Genomic DNA, 19,870 nt, shown 5'->3' with positions numbered 1-19,870 from the left:
CTCGCAACAAGGACAGAGTCCCCCTCGTTCTCACCTTCCACCCCACCAGCCAGCGGATCCAACATATCATCCACCAACATTTCCGTCACCTACAACGGGACCCCACCACTGGCCACATCTTCCCATCCCCTCCCCTCTCTGCGTTCCACAGAGACCGTAACCCCCTGGTCCACTCGTCTCTTCCTACCCAAACAACCCCATCCCCGGGCACTTTCCCCTGCAACCGCACGAGATGCAACACCTGTCCCTTTACCTCCCCCCTCAACTCCATGCAAGGACCCAAACAGTCTTTCCAACCTCATCTATTGCATCCGCTGCTCCAGATGTCAACTTATTTTCATCGGCGAAACCAAACGCAGGCTCGGCGATCGCTTCGCTCAACACCTGCGCTCAGTTCGCATTAACCAATCTGATCTCCCGGTGGCTGAGCACTTCAACTCCCCCTCCCACTCCCAGTCTGACCTTTCTGTCATGGGCCTCCTCCAGTGCCATAGTGAGACCCACCGGAAATTGGAGGAACAGCACCTCATATTTCGCCTGGGCAGCTTGCAGCCCAGCGGTATGAACATTGACTTCTCCAACTTTAGATAGTTCCTCTGTCCCTCTCTTCCCCTCCCCCTTCCCAGATCTCCCACTGTCTTCCTGACTCCACCTATATCCTTCCTTTGTCCCGCCCCCCCGACATCAGTCTGAAGAAGGGTCTCGACCCGAAACGTCACCCATCCCTTCTCTCCTGAGATGCTGCCTGACCTGCTGAGTTACTCCAGCATTTTGTGAATAAATACCTTCGATTTGTACCAGCATCTGCAGTTATTTTCTTACTTTAGAGATGTTGATTAGTACGGGTGTCAGGGGTTATGGGGAGAAGGAAGGAGAATGGGGTTGGGAGGGAAAGATAGAACAATTAATGATTGGGTGGCGGAGTAGACTTGATGGGTCGATTGGCCTAATTTTACTCCTATCACTTATGACCTTGTGCAGTGAAGAAACAGATCTGTGGAATTATCTGCCTCAGAGGGCAGTGGAGGCCAATTCTCTGATTGCATTCAAGAGAGAGCTAGATAGAGCTCTTAAGGATAGCGGAGTCAGGGGGTATGGGGAGAAGGCAGGAACGGGGTACTGATTGAGAATGATCAGCCATGATCACATTGAATGGCAGTGCTGGCTCGAAGGGCCGAATGGCCTCCTCCTGCACCTATTGTCTATTGTCCTTAGGCCCACCAATTCCACGCCGACCAGCGGTCACCCCTACACTCCAGGGACAATTTACAATTCGCAGAAGCCGATTAACCCACAAACTTGCACGTCGTTGGAAACCCGAGCACCCGGGAGGAAACCCACGCGGTCTCAGGGAGAACCTGCAAACTCCTCATAAAGAGCACCCTTAGTGTGGGCCAAACCTTGGTCTCTTGGCACTGTGAGATAGCAACTCGAACGATGCGCCAAATCCAAGAGCCATGGTCCACAGTTTTTAGATTTAGATTTAGAGATACAGCGCGGAAACAGGCCCTTCGGCCCACCGTGTCCGCGCCGCCCAGCGATCCCCGCACATCAACACTATCCTACACACACTAGGGACAATTTTGACATTTTACCCAGCCAATTAACCTACATACCTGCACGTCTTTGGAGTGTGGGAGGAAACCGACGATCTCGGAGAAAACCCACGCGGGTCACGGGGAGAACGTACAAACTCCGTACAGACGGCGCCCGTAGTCGGGATCGAACCCGAGTCTCCGGCGCTGCATTCGCTGGAAGGCAGCAACTCTACCGCTGCGCCACCGTGCCGAAAGCTCACTAACATTCCCTCCCAGGAGCCAACTCTGCCTGCTGGAGTCTCATCCTCACAAACCCCGACTGACTTTTCCCAGCTTAACCTGGTCGGAAAGTTTGGGGGAAATGAAGCTTGTGCCACTTGCTCTGGAATTAGATATTTGCACTTTGGACTAGCGCTGCCAAAGTGCCTTTGGCAAAGGGAGAAGCAGCCAAGAACAAATTAATATCTTGTAACCACAATGTTATGCTGGAGATGCTCTGATAAGGCTTTTGCATCAACCATAACTCAATAATAAATAAAGATACCGCAAATTGTAAATTGCGTGCTCAAAGTTTGCTCCAGTAAATAGTTTCAAGTGAATGACATTTACGTGGACACGAGCTAGAAATAAATCACAGGCTCCCGTTTCCAGAGCTGATAGTAGCCCAGTCCATCGCACCAACCGACCTCCCTTCCATTGACGGTGGCGCAGCGGTAGAGTTGCTGCTTTACAGCGAATGCAGCGCCGGAGACTCAGGTTCGATCCTGACTACGGGCGCTGCACTGTAAGGAATTTGTACGTCCTCCCCGTGACCTGCGTGGGTTGTCTCCGAGATCTTCGGTTTCCTCCCACACTCCAAAGACGTACAGGTATGTAGGTTAATTGGCTGGGTAAATGTAAAAAAATTGTCCCTCGTGGGTGTAGGATAGTGTTAATGTACGGGGATCGCTGGGCAGCACGGACTTGGTGGGCCGAAAAGGCCTGTTTCCGGCTGTATATATATGATATGATATATCACATCACGCTGCCTCGGCAAGGCCAGCAGCATAATCAAGGACCAGTCTCACCCCTGCAAATTGCCGCCGAATGTGTAGGGAGTGGATGAGAAAAGCGGGACAATTCAGGATTAGGGTGATGGACGGTCGGCGTGGACTCGATGGGCCGAAGGGTCTGTTTCCAAGCTGCACCTGTAAACTAAACCGTTGGTCTTCCGCCAGGCCTTGCCCTGCATAGGTTGGCCGCTGCATAATCCCATGTAGTGGAAGCTTCCACACAAACACTCCCCCCCCAACCCCCCATCAATGACTCGACTGAGAACAGTGGCACTTACCCTGAGGATGTCGAAGGCGCTACAGAAATGCACGCCCGCTCGAGGCTAGGAAGGACTGGTGGTGGGAGGGGGGGGGGGGGATGGGGGGTGGGGAATGGGGAAGAAGGGGGAAGAACTGAGAACAAGGGGGAAGAACTAAGGATAAGGGGGAAGTCTTTTAGGACCGAGATGAGAAAGGGTTTTTTTCACACAGAGAGTGGTGAATCCGTGGAATTCTCTGCCACAGAAGGTAGTTGAGGCCAGTTCATTGGCTATATTTAAGAGGGAGTTGGATGTGGGCCTTGTGGCTAAAGGGATCAGGGGGTATGGAGAGAAGGCAGGTACGGGATACTGAGCTGGATGATCAGCCATGATCATATTGAATGGCGGTGCGTACAGGCTGGAAGGGCCGAATGGCCTACTCCTGCACCTATTTTCTATGCTTCTATGTTTCTAAAAAAAAGCAGCAGCAGAAATTCTGCTCGATTTTAATGGGGGTCCCGGGTGGGGGACGAGGTTGAAAGCGGAATCTGCTAACGAACAGCTGCCTTCCAGCTGTTTGTGAAGGAGGGCAGCTTTAATGAGGTCTGGTTCGGACTCTCCATCTCCCCCGGGGGCGCAGCGCGCCATCAATCACCCGATTATAATGAGCTTGTTACTTGTGTAGTCAGTCGTCGCTGGACGCAGCTCAACGCTCCCTGCGCTCAGACCAGATCCTCCGAGCCGCCAGCTTCTATTACAAGAAGTGTCAATAGACAATAGACAATAGGTGCAGGAGGAGGCCATTCGGCCCTTCGAGCCTGTACGCACCGCCATTCAATATGATCATGGCTGATCATCCAGCTCAGTATCCCGTACCTGCCTTCTCTCCATACCCCCTGATCCCTTTAGCCACAAGGGCCACATCTAACTCCCTCTTAAATATAGCCAATGGACTGGCCTCAACTACCTTCTGCGGCAGAGAATTCCACAGATTCACCACTCTCTTTGTTTTGAACATCTCAGTTCTTCCCCCTTCCCCCCCCCCCCCCCCCCCCCCCACCACCAGTCCTTCCTAGCCTTGAGCGGGCGTGCATTTCTGTAGCGCCTTCCTCAGGGAAAGTGCCACTGTTCTCAGTCGAGTCATTGATGGGGGGGTTGGGAGGGAGTGTTTGTGTGGAAGCTTCCAATACATGGGATTATGCAGCGGCCAACCTATGCAGGGCGAGGCCTCGCGGAAGGCCAACGGTTTAGTTTACAGGTGCAGCTTGGAAACAGACCCTTTGGCCCATCGAGTCCACGCCGACCGTCCATCACCCTAATCCTGAATTGTCCCGCTTTTCTCATCCACTCATTCAATGCGATCATGGCTGATCACTCTCAATCAGTACCCCGTTCCTGCCTTCTCCCCATACCCCCTCACTCCGCTATCCTCAAGAGCTCTATCCAGCTCTCTCTTGAAAGCATCCAACGAACCGGCCTCCACTGCCTTCTGAGGCAGAAAATTCCACACCTTCACCACTCTGACTGAAAAAGTTCTTCCTCATGTCCGTTCTAAATGGCCTACCCCTTATTCTTAAACTGTGGCCCCTTGTTCTGGACTCCCCCAACATTGGGAACATGTTTCCTGCCTCTAAAGTGTCCAATCCCCTAATTATCTTATATGTTTCAATAAGATCCCCCCTCATCCTTCTAAATTCCAGTGTATACAAGCCGAATCGCTCCAGCCTTTCCACATACGACAGTCCCGCCATTCCGGGAATTAACCTAGTGAACCTACGCTGCACGCCCCCTTCCATCCCCCCACCCGGCTCGCTGCCGCCGGACAACAGACAGTAAACACTGCTGATTGCCGCAGCGGCCGAGTTGCTGCCTCACAGCGCCAAGAGAGCCCGGTCCAATCCTGACCGCGGGCGCCGTCTGCGCGGAGTTCGTACATTCTCCCCGGGACCGCGTGGGTTTTCCCCGGGTGCTCCGGTTTCCTGCCACGTCGCAAAGACGTGGGTTCATTTGGCTTCTGTAAATTGTGAATCGTCCCGGGTGTGTGGGATAACGCTCTGCGGCACGGTGGCGCAGCGGTAGAGTTGCTGTCTTACGGCGAATGCAGCGCCGGAGACTCGGGTTCGATCCCGTCTACGGGCGCCGTCTGCACGGAGCATGTACGTTCTCCCCGTGACCTGCGTGGGTTTTCTCCGAGATCTGGAATTTAGAAGGATGAGAGGAGATCTTATCGAAACGTATAAGATGTTCTCTCTTGAATGTATTCAGAGAATTGGCCTCCACTGCCCTCTGAGGCAGAGAATTCTACAGATTCACAACTCTCTGACTGAAAAAGTTTTTCCTCATCTCCCTTCTAAATGGCCTACCCCTTATTCTTAAACTGTGGCCCGTGGTTCTGGACTCCCCCAACATTGGGAACATGTTTCCTGCCTCTAACGTGTCCAACCCCTTAATAATCTTATACGTTTCGATAAGATCTCCTCTCATCCTTCTAAATTCCAGCGTATACAAGCCTAGTCGCTCCAGTCTTTCAATATATGACAGTCCCGCCATTCCGGGAATTCTGCTCCTGGAGCTTATGAACGATGTGAACGAAACATAAATCCAGGCAGCAACTCATGGGGTACAGCATAGCAATTCTCCACTCCTTGCTGTAACACTTTTCCCCCGGTATAATTCATCAATTGTTTAGTTTAGTTTCGAGACACATCGCAGAAACATGCCCTTCGGCCCACTGAGTCCATGCCAACGAGCGATCTCGTTCATTAGTTCTATCCTGCACACCAGGGCCAATTTACAATTTTACCGATGACAATTAACCTACAACATGCACGTTGGAGCAGCGGTAGAGTTGCTGCCTTACAGCGAATGCAGCGCCGGAGATCCCGGGTTCGAACCCGACCACTGGTGCTGACTGCACGGAGTTTGTACGTTCTCCCCAATGGAATGTTGGCCTTCGTAACAAGAGGAGTTGAGTATAGGAGCAAAGAGGTCCTTCTACAGTTGTACCGGGCCCTGGTGAGACCGCACCTGGAGTACTGTGTGCAGTTTTGGTCTCCAAATTTGAGGAAGGATATTCTTGTTATTGAGGGCGTGCAGCGTAGGTTCACTAGGTTAATTCCCGGAATGGCGGGACTGTCGTATGTTGAAAGGCTGGAGCGATTGGGCTTGTATACACTGGAATTTAGAAGGATGAGGGGGGATCTTATTGAAACAGATAAGATAATTAGGGGATTGAACACATTAGAGGCAGGAAACATGTTCCCAATGTTGGGGGAGTCCAGAACAAGGGGCCACAGTTTAAGAATAAGGGGTAGGCCATTTAGAACGGAGATGAGGAAGAACTTTTTCAGTCAGAGAGTGGTGAAGGTGTGGAATTCTCTGCCTCAGAAGGCAGTGGAGGCCAGTTCGTTGGATGCTTTCAAGAGAGAGCTGGATAGAGCTCTTAAGGATAGCGGAGTGAGGGGGTATGGGGAGAAGGCAGGAATGGGGTACTGATTGAGAGTGATCAGCCATAATCGCATTGAATGGCGGTGCTGGCTCGAAGGGCTGAATGGCCTCCTCCTGCACCTATTGTCTATTGTCTATTGTCCCGTGACCTGCGTGGGTTTTCTCCGAGATCTTGCTTTCCTCCCACACTCCAAAGACGTACAGGTTTGTAGGTTAATTGGCTTGGTAAATGTAAAGAATTGTTCCCAGTGGGTATGGGATTGTAGTAATGTGTGGGAATCGCTGGTCGGCACGGACCCGGTGGGCCGAAAGGGCCTGTTTCCGCGCTGTATCTCTAAACTAAAACTAAACCTGTACGTCTTTGGAGTGCGGGAGCACCTGGAGAAAACCCACGCAGGTCAAGGTGAGAACGTACAAACTCAGCACATTTAACACCCGTAGTCAGGATCGAACCATGGTCCCTGGCACTATAAGGCAGCAAGTCTACCCGCTGTGCCACCTTGCCTCCCTTCCTTGGAGGTTCCATTATTCACCTATTGTCCTTGCTGCTTAACGGCCACTGAGAATCGCATCTGGACAGACTCGGCTTGTACTCGCTGGAATTTAGAAGATTGAGGGGGGATCTTATAGAAACTTACAAAATTCTTAAGGGTTTGGACGGGCTGGATGCGGGAAGATCGTTCCCAATGTTGGGGAAGTCCAGAACAAGGGGTCACACAGTTTAAGGATAAGGGGGAAGTATTTTAGGACCGAGATGAGAAAGGGTTTTTTTTCACACAGAGAGTGGTGAATCTGTGGAATTCTCTGACACAGAAGGTAGTTGAGGCCAGTTCATTGGCTATATTTAAGAGGGAGTTAGATGTGGCCCTTGTGGCTAAAGGGATCAGGGGGTATGGAGAGAAGGCAGGTACAGGATACTGAGCTGGATGATCAGCCATGATCATATTGAATGGCGGTGCAGGCTCGAAGGGCCGAATGGCCTACTCCTGCACCTATTTTCTATGTTTCTATGTTTTCTATGTAGACGTTTGGAGAGATTGGTGGGAAAAAAAACAGCCAGAGGTTTTGAAAACCTGCCAGGCACCATGGACAGGGTTTTAGCTCTTTACACTTGACCTTGACATTTGACCCCCGCTGTGCGTTGTCGTGTGCTATAACATTTGAACCCCGCTGCATTGAAGCGAAAGAGGAAGACAAAGGACAAAAGAGTCATCGAGACACCTGAAGGAGGAAGTTGACAAATGAACACACTTTCAAAAAAAGAACTCTTTTTTTCCCCAACAGAAAAATTTGAATTAATTAACCAATTGAAAATCTGTGCGTACAAAATTTGATTTTCAGGGCCAGAGAGGTTGTTCAGCGGTTGTCATTTGGCACACCTTTAAATACTCATTGCACCTAATTCAATAAGAAACATAGAAACATAGAAAATAGGTGCAGGAGTAGGCCATTCGGCCCTTCGAGCCAGCACCGCCATTCAATATGATCATGGCTGATCATCCAACTCAGTAACCTGTACCTGCCTTCTCTCCATACGCCCTGATCCCTTTAGCCACAAGGGCCACATCTGACTCCCTCTTAAATATAGCCAATGAACTGGCCTCAACTACCTTCTGTGGCAGAGAATTCCACAGATTCACCACTCTCTGTGTGAAAAACAACGTTCTCATCTCGGTCCTAAAAGACTTCCCCCTTATCCTTAAACTGTGACCCCTTGTTCTGGACTTCCCCAACATCGGGAACAATCTTCCCGCATCTAGCCTCTCCAACCCCTTAAGAATTTTATATGTTTCTATAATGTAACACATCGACTGGTTCTCCCTTATCATATCATATCATATCATATCATATATATACAGCACGGAAACAGGCCTTTTCGGCCCACCAAGTCCGCGCCGCCCAGTGATCCCCGTACATTAACACTATCCTACACCCACTAGGGACAATTTTTACATTTACCCAGTCAAATTAACCTACAAACCTGCACGTCTTTGGAGTGTGGGAGGAAACCGAAGATCTCGGAGAAAACCCACGCAGGTCTCGGGGAGAACGTACAAACTCCTTACAGTACAGCACCCGTAGTCAGGATAGAACCTGAGTCTCCGGCGCTGCATTCGCTGTAAAGCAGCAACTCTACCGCTGCGCTACCGTGCCGCCCTCTCTCCTAGTTACATCCTCGGTTCATAGCTTGTCGCGGGTAGACGTAGGTTGACTTCGGTTGTCGTAGGTCGTAGGTGGACGTCCTAAGTCGTGGTCCTTGATTATGCTGCTGGCCTTGCCGAGGCAGCGTGAAATATGAATAGAGTCAATGGACGGGAGGTTGGTTTGCGTGATGGTCTGGGCTGCATCCACAAGGAATGAGACTGAAGAAGGGTCTCGACCCAAAACGTCACCTATTCCTTCTCCGCAGAGATGCTGCCTGACCCATTGAGTTACTCCACCTTTTTGTGTCACTCTACAGCGAGGGAGACAACTGCATTTAGTCTGGAAGGAAACTCCCCCTCCCATTCCCAATCTGACCTTTCTGTCCTGGGTCTCCTCCATTGTCATCGTGAGGCCCAGCACCAATTGGAGGAACAGCACCTCATATTTCGCTTGGGCAGTTTACACCACAGCGGTCTGAACATTGACTTCTCCAACTTCAAATAGTTCCCTTGTCCCGCTCTTTCCCCTCCCCCTTCCCAGTTCTCCCACCAGTCTTCCTGTCTCCACCTAGTGTAAGAAAATAACTGCAGACGCTGGTACAAATCGAAGGTATTGATTCACAAAATGCTGGAGTAACTCAGCAGGTCAGGCAGCATCTCAGGAGAGAAGGAATGGGTGACGTTTCGGGTCGAGGCCCTTCTTGGGAATCCTGTCTCGACCTATATCCTTTCTTTGTCCCGCCCCCCTCCCCTGACACATCAGTCTGAAGAAGGGTCTCGACCCGAAACGTCACCCATTCCTTCACTCCAGAGATGCTGCCTGACCCGCTGAGTTACTCCAGCATTTTGTGATACCTTTTCTCTCCAGAGATGCTGCCTGGCCCGCTGAGTTAATCCAGCTTTTTATGTCTACTTTTAGACTGGGTGGAGGTTATTTGAGGTCATCGCTGAGTGGTGTCACCCTGCTAAAGAGCGTAGAGCCTTGGGCCAATAAAAACAAGTCAGACTCTAATATCCTCTGGAAACTCCACGCTGCACAGTTTGATGATCCTGCCAATATAAACCAGCAACATGCTCTGGCCCAGCATAGCAGAAGTTCGTGAAATGTTCACAGGAACTAAAGCACGTGATCTAGACCAAGATTCCCAACAAAACCACAGAAAGCTGAAACAAGAGGAAGGCCCGAGTCAGAGGACGTCTGGTCCAACATTCCTGAGGTTAGTCAGGAATCATAGAGTCATACAGTGTGTAAACCGGCCCTTCGGCCTAACGTGCGTCAACTACACCAGTCCCACCGAGGCCCAGCGCAAATTGGAGGTACAGCATCTCATATTTCGCTTGGGCAGTTTACACCTCAGTGGTCTGAACATTGACTTCTCTAACTTCAGATGGTTCCTCTGTCCCTCTCTTTCCCCTCCCCCTTCCCAGTTCTCCCACTAGTCTTCCTGCCTCCACCTAAATAATAATAATAATAATAATACATTACATTTATATAGCGCTTTTCATATACTCAAAGACGCTTTACAGGGATTTAGAGAACATAGGGAAGTGAATAAATAGATAAATAAGTAAACGAACAGAGAAAGGAGACAGAAGGTGAGGTGACCTTCAGTGGTTGAAGGCAGTGCTGAACAGGTGAGACTTCAGTGATGTTTTGAATGTGGTGAGTGTGGAGGAGTCTCTGACGGTTTGGGGTAGTGAGTTCCATAGGGTGGGAGCAACGATGGAGAAAGCCCTGGATCTGAGTTTGGTCCGGATGTGGGGGGACAGGAGATTGGCAGCGGCAGAGCGGAGGGTGCAGGTGGGAGTGTGCCTGTGGAGGAGGTCGGTCAGGTAGGATGGGGCCAGGTTATGGAGGGCTTTGTAGGTCATGAGGAGGATTTTGTACTGGATTCTCTGGGGGATGCCCCGCCCCCTCCCCTGACACATCAGTCTGAAGAAGGGTCTTCGGCTCCAAAACCCTCTAATCCCCCGAGAGTGGGCGGAAACCAAAGGCCTCCGAGAAAACCCACGCGGTCACGGGGAGAGCGGACAAACTCCGTGCGGACAGCGCCCGTGGTCGGGATCGAACCCGGGTCTCTGGCGCCGAGCAGCAACTCTACCGCTGCGTCACCGTGGCCGCCCTCTGCCTCCCCCCCCCCCCCCCATGCTCAAACAGTGGGACCCCGACTCGGAAAGCCCACCCACACCTCCACTTGGACCCCCCCATCTCCAAGCTCACATCCCAAACTAACGCGTGAGACAGATGGCAGATTATCAGTGCATACGTCCAGACAGTAAGGCACAGTCAAGTCAAGTCAAGTCAATTTTATTTGTATAGCACATTTAAAAACGACCCACGTTGACCAAAGTGCTGTACATCAGTCCAGGTACTAAGAAACGAACATACAATGGCTCACAAACATAACAGCACATACATAAACAGTTCACAGCCCCCCCCCCTCAGAGGGCCTCAAACGCTAGGGAGTAGAAATAGGTTTTGAGCCTGAACTTAAAGGAGTCGATGGAGGAGGGGGGACAGTTCTGATGGGGAGAGGGATGCTGTTCCACAGTCTAGGAGCTGCAACCGCAAAAGCGCGGTCACCCCTGAGCATAGGAGCAGAATGAGGCCATTTTGCCCCTCGAGGTCACAGAGACAGCAGCTGGGGGGTCAGGATCGAACCCGGGTCTCTGGCCTTATAAGGAGCAACTCTACCATTGCACTGTGCCACCCCGTAGTCGGTGTGGACAGGGGCTGAAATGAGTAGACACAGCACGGAAACAGACCCTTCGGCCACCTGAGTCCGCGTCAACCAGCCAGTCACTGAGAGGAAGCATGCAGGTGCAGCAGGCAGTGAAGAAAGCCAATGGAATGTTGGCCTTCATAACAAGAGGAGTTGAGTATAGGAGCAAAGAGGTCCTTCTGCAGTTGTACAGGGCCCTAGTGAGACCGCACCTGGAGTACTGTGTGCAGTTTTGGTCTCCAAATTTGAGGAAGGATATTCTTCCTATTGAGGGCGTGCAGCGTAGGTTTACTAGGTTAATTCCCTGGAATGGCGGGACTGTCATATGTTGAAAGACTGGAGCGGCTAGGCTTGTATACACTGGAATTTAGAAGGATGAGAGGAGATCTTATCGAAACGTATAAGATCATTAAAGGGTTGGACACGTTAGAGGCAGGAAACATGCTCCCAATGTTGGGGGAGTCCAGAACAAGGGGCCACAGTTTAAGAATAAGGGGTCGGCCATTTAGAACGGAGATGAGGAAAAACTTTTTCAGTCAGACAGTTGTGAATCTGTGGAATTCTCTGCCTCAGAAGGCAGTGGAGGCCAATTCTCTGAATGCATTCGAGAGAGAGCTGGATAGAGCTCTTAAGGATAGCGGAGTCAGGGGGGATGGGGAGAAGGCAGGAACGGGGTGCTGATTGAGAATGATCAGCCATGATCACATTGAATGGCGGTGCGTACAGGCTCGAAGGGCCGAATGGCCTCCTCCTGCACCTATTGTCTATTGTCTATTGTACTATCACTATCCGACACACTGGGGACAATTTACAATTCGCAGAAGCCAATTAACCTCCAAACCTGTACACTTTCTGTGCTGAGAAACTGGGATAACAGAACTAGTGTGATCGGGTCATCGCTGGTCGGCAAGGACTCGGTGGGTCAAAGGGCCTGTTTCTGTGCTGTTTCTCCAAACTGAAAGAAAGCTAAACAAATCCTCTCCAACACCCGTCTAGATCAAAGACTGCTCCAGATTTAAAGGCAAGACAATAGACAATAGGTGCAGGAGTCGGCCATGCGGCCCTTCGAGCCATTCACTGTGATCACGGCTGACCATCCACAATCACTACCCCGTTCCTGCCTTCCCCCCCCATATCCCTTGACTCCGCGATCTTTGAGAGCTCTATCTAACTCTCTCTCGAAAGCATCCAGAGAATTATATCCCCGAGCAGAAAAACATTCCGGGGATGTATAACGACGATCTATTATTTATAAGGTGCTGCTTATGTTGTGAAACCACTCCAGTGAGACGAGAATCAAACAGCATTCAATAGACAATAGACAATAGACAATAGGTGCAGGAGGAGGCCATTCAGCCCCTCGAGCCAGCACCGCCATTCAATGCGATCATGGCTGATCACTCTCAATCAGTACCCCGTTCCTGCCTTCTCCCCATACCCCCTCACTCCGGTATCCTTAAGAGCTCTATCCAGCTCTCTCTTGAAAGCATCCAACGAACTGGCCTCCACTGCCTTCTGGGGCAGAGAATTCCACACCTTCACCACTCTCTGACTGAAAAAGTTCTTCCTCATCTCCGTTCTAAATGGCCTACCCCTTATTCTTAAACTGTGGCCCCTTGTTCTGGACTCCCCCAACATTGGGAACATGTTTCCTGCCTCTAATGTGTCCAATCCCCTAATTATCTTATATGTTTCAATAAGATCCCCCCCTCATCCTTCTAAATTCCAGTGTATACAAGCCCAATCGCTCCAGCCTTTCAACATACGACAGTCCCGCCATTCCGGGAATTAACCTAGTGAACCTACGCTGCACGCCCTCCATAGCAAGAATATCCTTCCTCAACGCTACAGATGGCAAGGCAGGTGATGCAATGGCTTTTTAATTCTCAAGGTGAAAGGACAGAGAGAGATGGAGAGAGTTAGGGGGAGGATTGGGGGGGGGGGGGGGGGGGGAGGTGAGAGCTTAGGGTCCAGGAAACTGACGGCTTGACGGGGGCGGTGAAAGGGACCGAAATTCAGGTGAGAAGCCAACCCCGCAAGAGCGATGATGGTGACGGGTTCCGACAAAGCGGTGGGGCAATTTTAAACACCAAACGCTGGAGTAACTCAGCGGGACAGGCAACATCTCTGGAGGGAAGGAGAGGAAGGCTGTGAGGAAGGGTCTCGACCCCAAAACGTCACCCATTCCTTCGCTCCAGAGATGCCGCCTTGTCCCGCTGAGTTACTCAGCATTTTGTGCCCATCTTCGGTTTAAAACCAGCACCTGCAGTTCCTTCTGCACCCGGGGCAATTTTAAGACGGGACGTGTCAGAGACAGAAACGCAGGGTTAACGGCCCGGATGAGAGGCGGAGGGGGTTAAAGTGGGCAATGTGGGGGGGGGGGGGGGGGGGGAGATCAGACAGAAGGCAGGAATTGTACTCACTGACATCACGAGAGCAGAGACGGTGAGGGATGCCATCAGCCTTGGCATCGGTGCCTCTGTCCTGGACCTGAGGTGGGCACCTGGCCGACGGGCGAGAGAGGAGGGGGGTTTACGGGAGGTGGTGCCAGGACCACCCTGGGTGCAGGGCACGGCTGAGAGCCTCCTCTGGCTGCAGCTCCCTCGCCACTGGCTGCTGGCGAACTGAGCGCCTCCTGACTGCAGCTTCTCTGCTCCGTCACTGACACTTCCCACTGCTCACTGCAGCTGCCTAACGACCCGCCCATGCTCCTCGCACCCCACAGTCACACACTCACTGCAGCTGCCTAAAGGTGCACCACACACACACTCACACACACACACACACACCACACACAACACACACACACACACACACACACACACACACACACACACACACACACACACACACACACACACACACACACACACACTGGCTGCTGCCTCACGGTGGCACCACACACACACACACACACACACACACACACACACACACACACACACACACACACACACACACACTTGCTGCTGCCTAACGACCCGCCCCATGCTCCTCGCACCCACACAGTCACACACTCACTGCAGCTGCCTAAAGGTGCACCACACACACACTCACACACACAGTCACACACACACACTCACTGGCTGCTGCCTCACGGTGGCACCACACACACACACACACACACACACACACACACACACACACCACTGCAGCTGCCTAACGACCCGCCCCATGCTCTCGCACCCCCACACACACACACACACACTGCAGCTGCCTAAAGGTGGCACCCCACACACACACACACACACACACACACACACTGCAGCTGCCTAACGACCCGCCCCATGCTACTTGCACCACACACACACGCACACACACTCACACACTCACACACACACACACTCACACTCACACACACACACTCACACACACGCACACTCACACACACACACACTCTCACACACGCACACTCACACACACACACACTCACACACACACACTCACACACACACACACACACACACACACACACACACACACACACACACACAATGCAGCTGCCTAATGCTCCTCGCACCACACAGTCACACACACACTGGCTGCTGCCTCACGGTGGCACCACACACACACACACACACACACCACACACACACACACACACACACACACACACACACACACGACACACACACACACACTGCAGCTGCCTAACGACCCGCCCCATGCTCCTCGCACCTCACACACACACACGCACACACACACACACACACACCACACACACACACACACACACACACACACACACACACACACACACACACACACACACACACACACACACACACACACACACACACACACACACACACACTGGCTGCTGCATCACGGTGGCACCACGCGCGCACACACACACACGCATGCACGCTCGCACGCACGCTCGCACTCACACACACACTCACACACACGCACACACACACTCACACACACTTACACTCACACACACACACAGGCACACTCACACACACACTGGCTGCTGCCTCACAGTAGCAACACGCACACTCACACTCACACATACTCACACACATGCACTCACACTCGTGCACTCACACTCGTCGGCACTCATGCACTCACGCGCGCACACACACACCAATACAACACACACACCACACGCACGCCCACATTCACACACGCTCTCACACACATGCTCTCACACTCACAGTCACAAACACTTACATTCACACACACACACAACACAGGATACTCGCATACAAACGTCACATTCACACACATACACTCAGACACACACACACACACAGGACTCAAAGTGCTGTAGTGCCTCAGCAGCTTGGCAGCCTCTCAGGGCAACATGGACAGGCGGCATTTTGTGTCGAGACCCTTATTCAGACTGGTTGTAGGGGGTGGGGAGGGGGGGGGGGAGACGGGACAAAGCTTGGCAGGTAATCTGCCAGCGGGCGGCACGGTGGCGCAGCGGTAGAGTTGCTGCCTCACAGCGCCAGAGTCACGGGTTCGATCCTGCCTGTGGCCGTTGTCTGTACAGGGTTTGTAGACGAGTGTGTGGCTCACTATGCTACACTGCAATAGACAATAGACAATAGACAACAGGTGCAGGAGGAGCACACACACACACACACACACACACACACACACACACACACACACACACACACACACACACACACACACACACACACACACACACACACACACACACACACACACACACACACCACACACACTGGCTGCTGCCTCACGGTGGCACACACACACACTCACACACACACACACACACACACACACACACACACACACACACACACAATGCAGCTGCTTAACGACCCGCCCCATGCTCCTCGCACCCCACACTCACACACACACACACACACACACACACACACACACACACACACACACACACACACACACACACACACACACACACACACACACACACACACACACACACACACACACTGCAGCTGCCTAACAACCCGCCCCAATGCTCCTCGCACCCCACACACACTCACACACACACACACTCACACACACACACACACACACACTGCAGCTGCCTAACGACCCGCCCCATGCTCCTCGCACCCCACACACACACACACTCACTGCAGCTGCCTAACAACACCGCCCCATTGCTCCTCGCACCTGAGCACACACACACTCACACACTGGCTGCTGCCTCACGGTGGCACCACACACACACTCACACACACACACAATGCAGCTGCCTAACAACCCGCCCCATGCTCCTCGCACCCACCACACTCACACACACACACACTGCAGCTGCCTCACGGTGGCACCACACACACACTCACACACACACACACACACAACACACACACACACACACACACACAATGCAGCTGCCTAACGACCCGCCCCCATGCTACTTGCACCACACACACACACGCACACACACTCACACTGGCTGCTGCCTCACGGTGCACCACACTCACACACATACACACACTGCAGCTGCCTAACGACCCGCCCCATGCTATTTGCACCACACACACACACACACACGCACAACACACGCACACTCACACTCAATGCAGCTGCCTAACGACCCGCCCAATGCGCCTCGCACCCACACAGTCACACACACACACTGCTGCTGCCTCACGGTGGCACCACGCGCGCGCACACGCATGCACGCTCGCAAGCACGCTCGCACTCACACACACATCTCACACACACACACACACACACTCACACACACTTACACTCACACACACACAGGCACACTCACACACACACTGGCTGCTGCCTCACAGTAGCAACACGCAACTCACACATACTCACACAGACTCACACTCGTGCACTCACACTCGTGCACTCACACTCGTGCACTCACACTCGTGCACTCACACTCATGCACTCACTCACGCGCGCACACACACACCATACAAAAACACACACCACACTCCGCACCGCACATTCACACACGCACTCACACACACACACTCTCACACTCACAGTCACAAACACTTACATTCACACAACACAGGATACTCGCACACAAACGCACACATTCACACACATACACTCAGACACACACACACACACAGGACTCAAAGTGCTGTAGTGCCTCAGCAGCTTTGCAGCCTCTCAGGGCAACATGGACAGGCGCATTTTGTGTCGAGACCCTTATTCAGACTGGTTGTAGGGGGTGGGGAGGGGGGGGGGGGAGACGGGACAAAGCTTGGCGGGTAATCTGCCAGCGGGCGGCACGGTTGGCGCAGCGGTAGAGTTGCTGCCTCACAGCGCCAGAGTCACGGGTTCGATCCTGCCTGTGGCCGTTGTCTGTACAGGGTTTGTAGACGAGTGTGTGACTCACTATCCTACACTGCAATAGACAATAGACAATAGACAATAGGTGCAGGAGGAGGCCATTCAGCCGTCGAGCCAGCACCGCCATTCAATGCGATCATGGCTGATCACTATCAATCAGTACCCCGTTCCTGCCTTCTCCCCATACCCACTCACTCGCTATCCTTAAGAGCTCTATACCAGCTCTCTCTTGAAAGCATCCAACGAACTGGCCTCCACTGCCTTCTGAGGCAGAGAATTCCACACCTTCACCACTCTCTGACTGAAAAAGTTCTTCCTGAAAAAGGAAGACACATCACACACCACACACTCCAGGTCCAGCTGCATAAACACCACTCTCAATGGATCATTTGTGACTCAGCATTATTAAATATTTGTCTTGAGATGCTGTAGTATAACTCTACGTCAGCCACGGTGGACAAGCTAACATATACACAGGGCACTTGCCAGGAATCTGTTCCATGGTGCCTGGCAGGTTTTCAAAACCTCTGGCTGTTTTTTTCCCACCAATCTCTCCAAACGTCTACATAGAAAAACATAGAAACATAGAAAATAGGTGCAGGAGTAGGCCATACGGCCCTTCGAGCCTGCACCGCCATTCAATATGATCATGGCTGATCATCCAGCTCAGTATCCTGTACCTGCTTCTCTCCATACCCCTGATCCCTTTAGCCACAAGGGCCACATCTAACTCCTCTTAAATATAGCCAATGAACTGGCCTCAACTACCTTCTGTGGCAGAGAATTCCACAGATTCACCACTCTCTGTGTGAAAAAAAACTTCTCATCTCGGTCCTAAAAGACTTCCCCTTATCCTTAAGCTGTGACCCCTGGTTCTGGACTTCCCCAACATCGGGAACAATCTTCCCACATCTAGCCTCTCCAACCCCTAAGAATTATATATGTTTCTATAAGATCCCCCCTCAGTCTCTGAATTCCAGCGAGTACAAGCCGAGTCTATCCAGTCTTTCTTCATATGAAAGTCCTGCTATCCCAGGGATCAATCTGGTGAACCTTCTCTGTACTCCCTCTAAGGCTAGAATGTCTTTCCTCAGATTAGGAGACCAAAACTGCACTCAATACTCCAGGTGCGGTCAAAACAGAAACAGATCGCAGGCTATTCAGCCCATCAGCCCCACTGGTGAACCTAAAGGCTGAATGACTATTTCATCCATCTTTATCACCCTGATCATCTAGCAACCAATTCACATTCTTTGTTAATGAGCCTTGTGGGTCTGAGTCAGTGCGCCTGGGATTTTAAAATCAGATGATTAGCCGAATAAATTTCAAAAATAACACGGCTTCGGAAACCCAAGCATGATTAATATTCCACAGAAGAAATATAATTTATTAATTTAGTTCCAAGAGACAGAGCAGCTGTAGTTGATTTTTTCAAATAGTTTTATAAATACTCCAAAGCTTAAAGAGCGCAGAGGGATTGAATGGGAGAGAGGTATGCGAGAGGGAGAATAAATTAACACCGCGTTCACAAGTTGCGAACAAATCGTTTTATCTCCATCCAAAGTGTTCACAAGTTTGCAAAGCAATTTGGTGGGGACTCCTTCTGACAGCTGAGTTGCCGACAGTGGTGTGTAATAACGCTGAGAGGCCTCAATAGTGTAAACACGACTTCATTTTTGGACAGATGTGCGGAGAGGAAGGAAGCACAAGGAATCTCCAGCAAAGGAGAGCTGGATAGAGCTCTAAAGGATAGCGGAGTCAGGGGGTATGGGGAGAAGGCAGGAACGGGGTACTGATCGAGAATGAATCAGCCATGATCACATTGAATGGCAGTGCTGGCACGAAGGGCCGAATGGCCTCCTCCTGCACCTATTGTCTTAAAGGGCTGGAACAACAAGGCGGCACGGTGGCGCAGCGGTAGAGTTGCTGCCTTACAGCGAATGCAGCGCCGGAGACTCAGGTTCGATCCCGACTACGGGCGCCGTCTGTACGGAGTTTGTACGTTCTCCCCGTGACCTGCGTGGGTTCTCTCCGAGATCGTCGGTTTCCTCCCACACTCCAAAGACGTACAGGTTTGTAGGTTAATTGACTGGTAAATGTAAAAATTGTCACCAGTGTGTGTAGGACCAGTGTTAGTGTGCGGGCATCGCTGGGCGGCGCGGACCTGGTGGGCCGAAGGCCTGTTTCCGCGCTGTACCCTCCAAACAAAATAAATAAATAAAAATTAAAAATAAATTAAAACTCAGTGAATGGACCCGATGATAGATCCCGGACCAAAACGTCATAGAGTCACACAGCACCGAAACAGGCCTTTCAGCCCATCTTGCCCATGCCGGCCAACATGCCCCATCCACACTAGTCCCACCTGTCTGCATTTGCAACCGTCTCTATGCTAAAACTCTCGTTGTTTGTTTGTTTGTTCCTGAACTACAGCCAAAACGGTACACGACAGCA

Source organism: Rhinoraja longicauda, chromosome 19, assembly GCF_053455715.1.
Source record: "Rhinoraja longicauda isolate Sanriku21f chromosome 19, sRhiLon1.1, whole genome shotgun sequence".
In the NCBI taxonomy this organism is placed as follows: domain Eukaryota; kingdom Metazoa; phylum Chordata; class Chondrichthyes; order Rajiformes; family Arhynchobatidae; genus Rhinoraja; species Rhinoraja longicauda.
The sequence above is the reverse complement of the archived record's forward strand: the minus strand, read 5'-3'. Positions refer to the sequence as shown.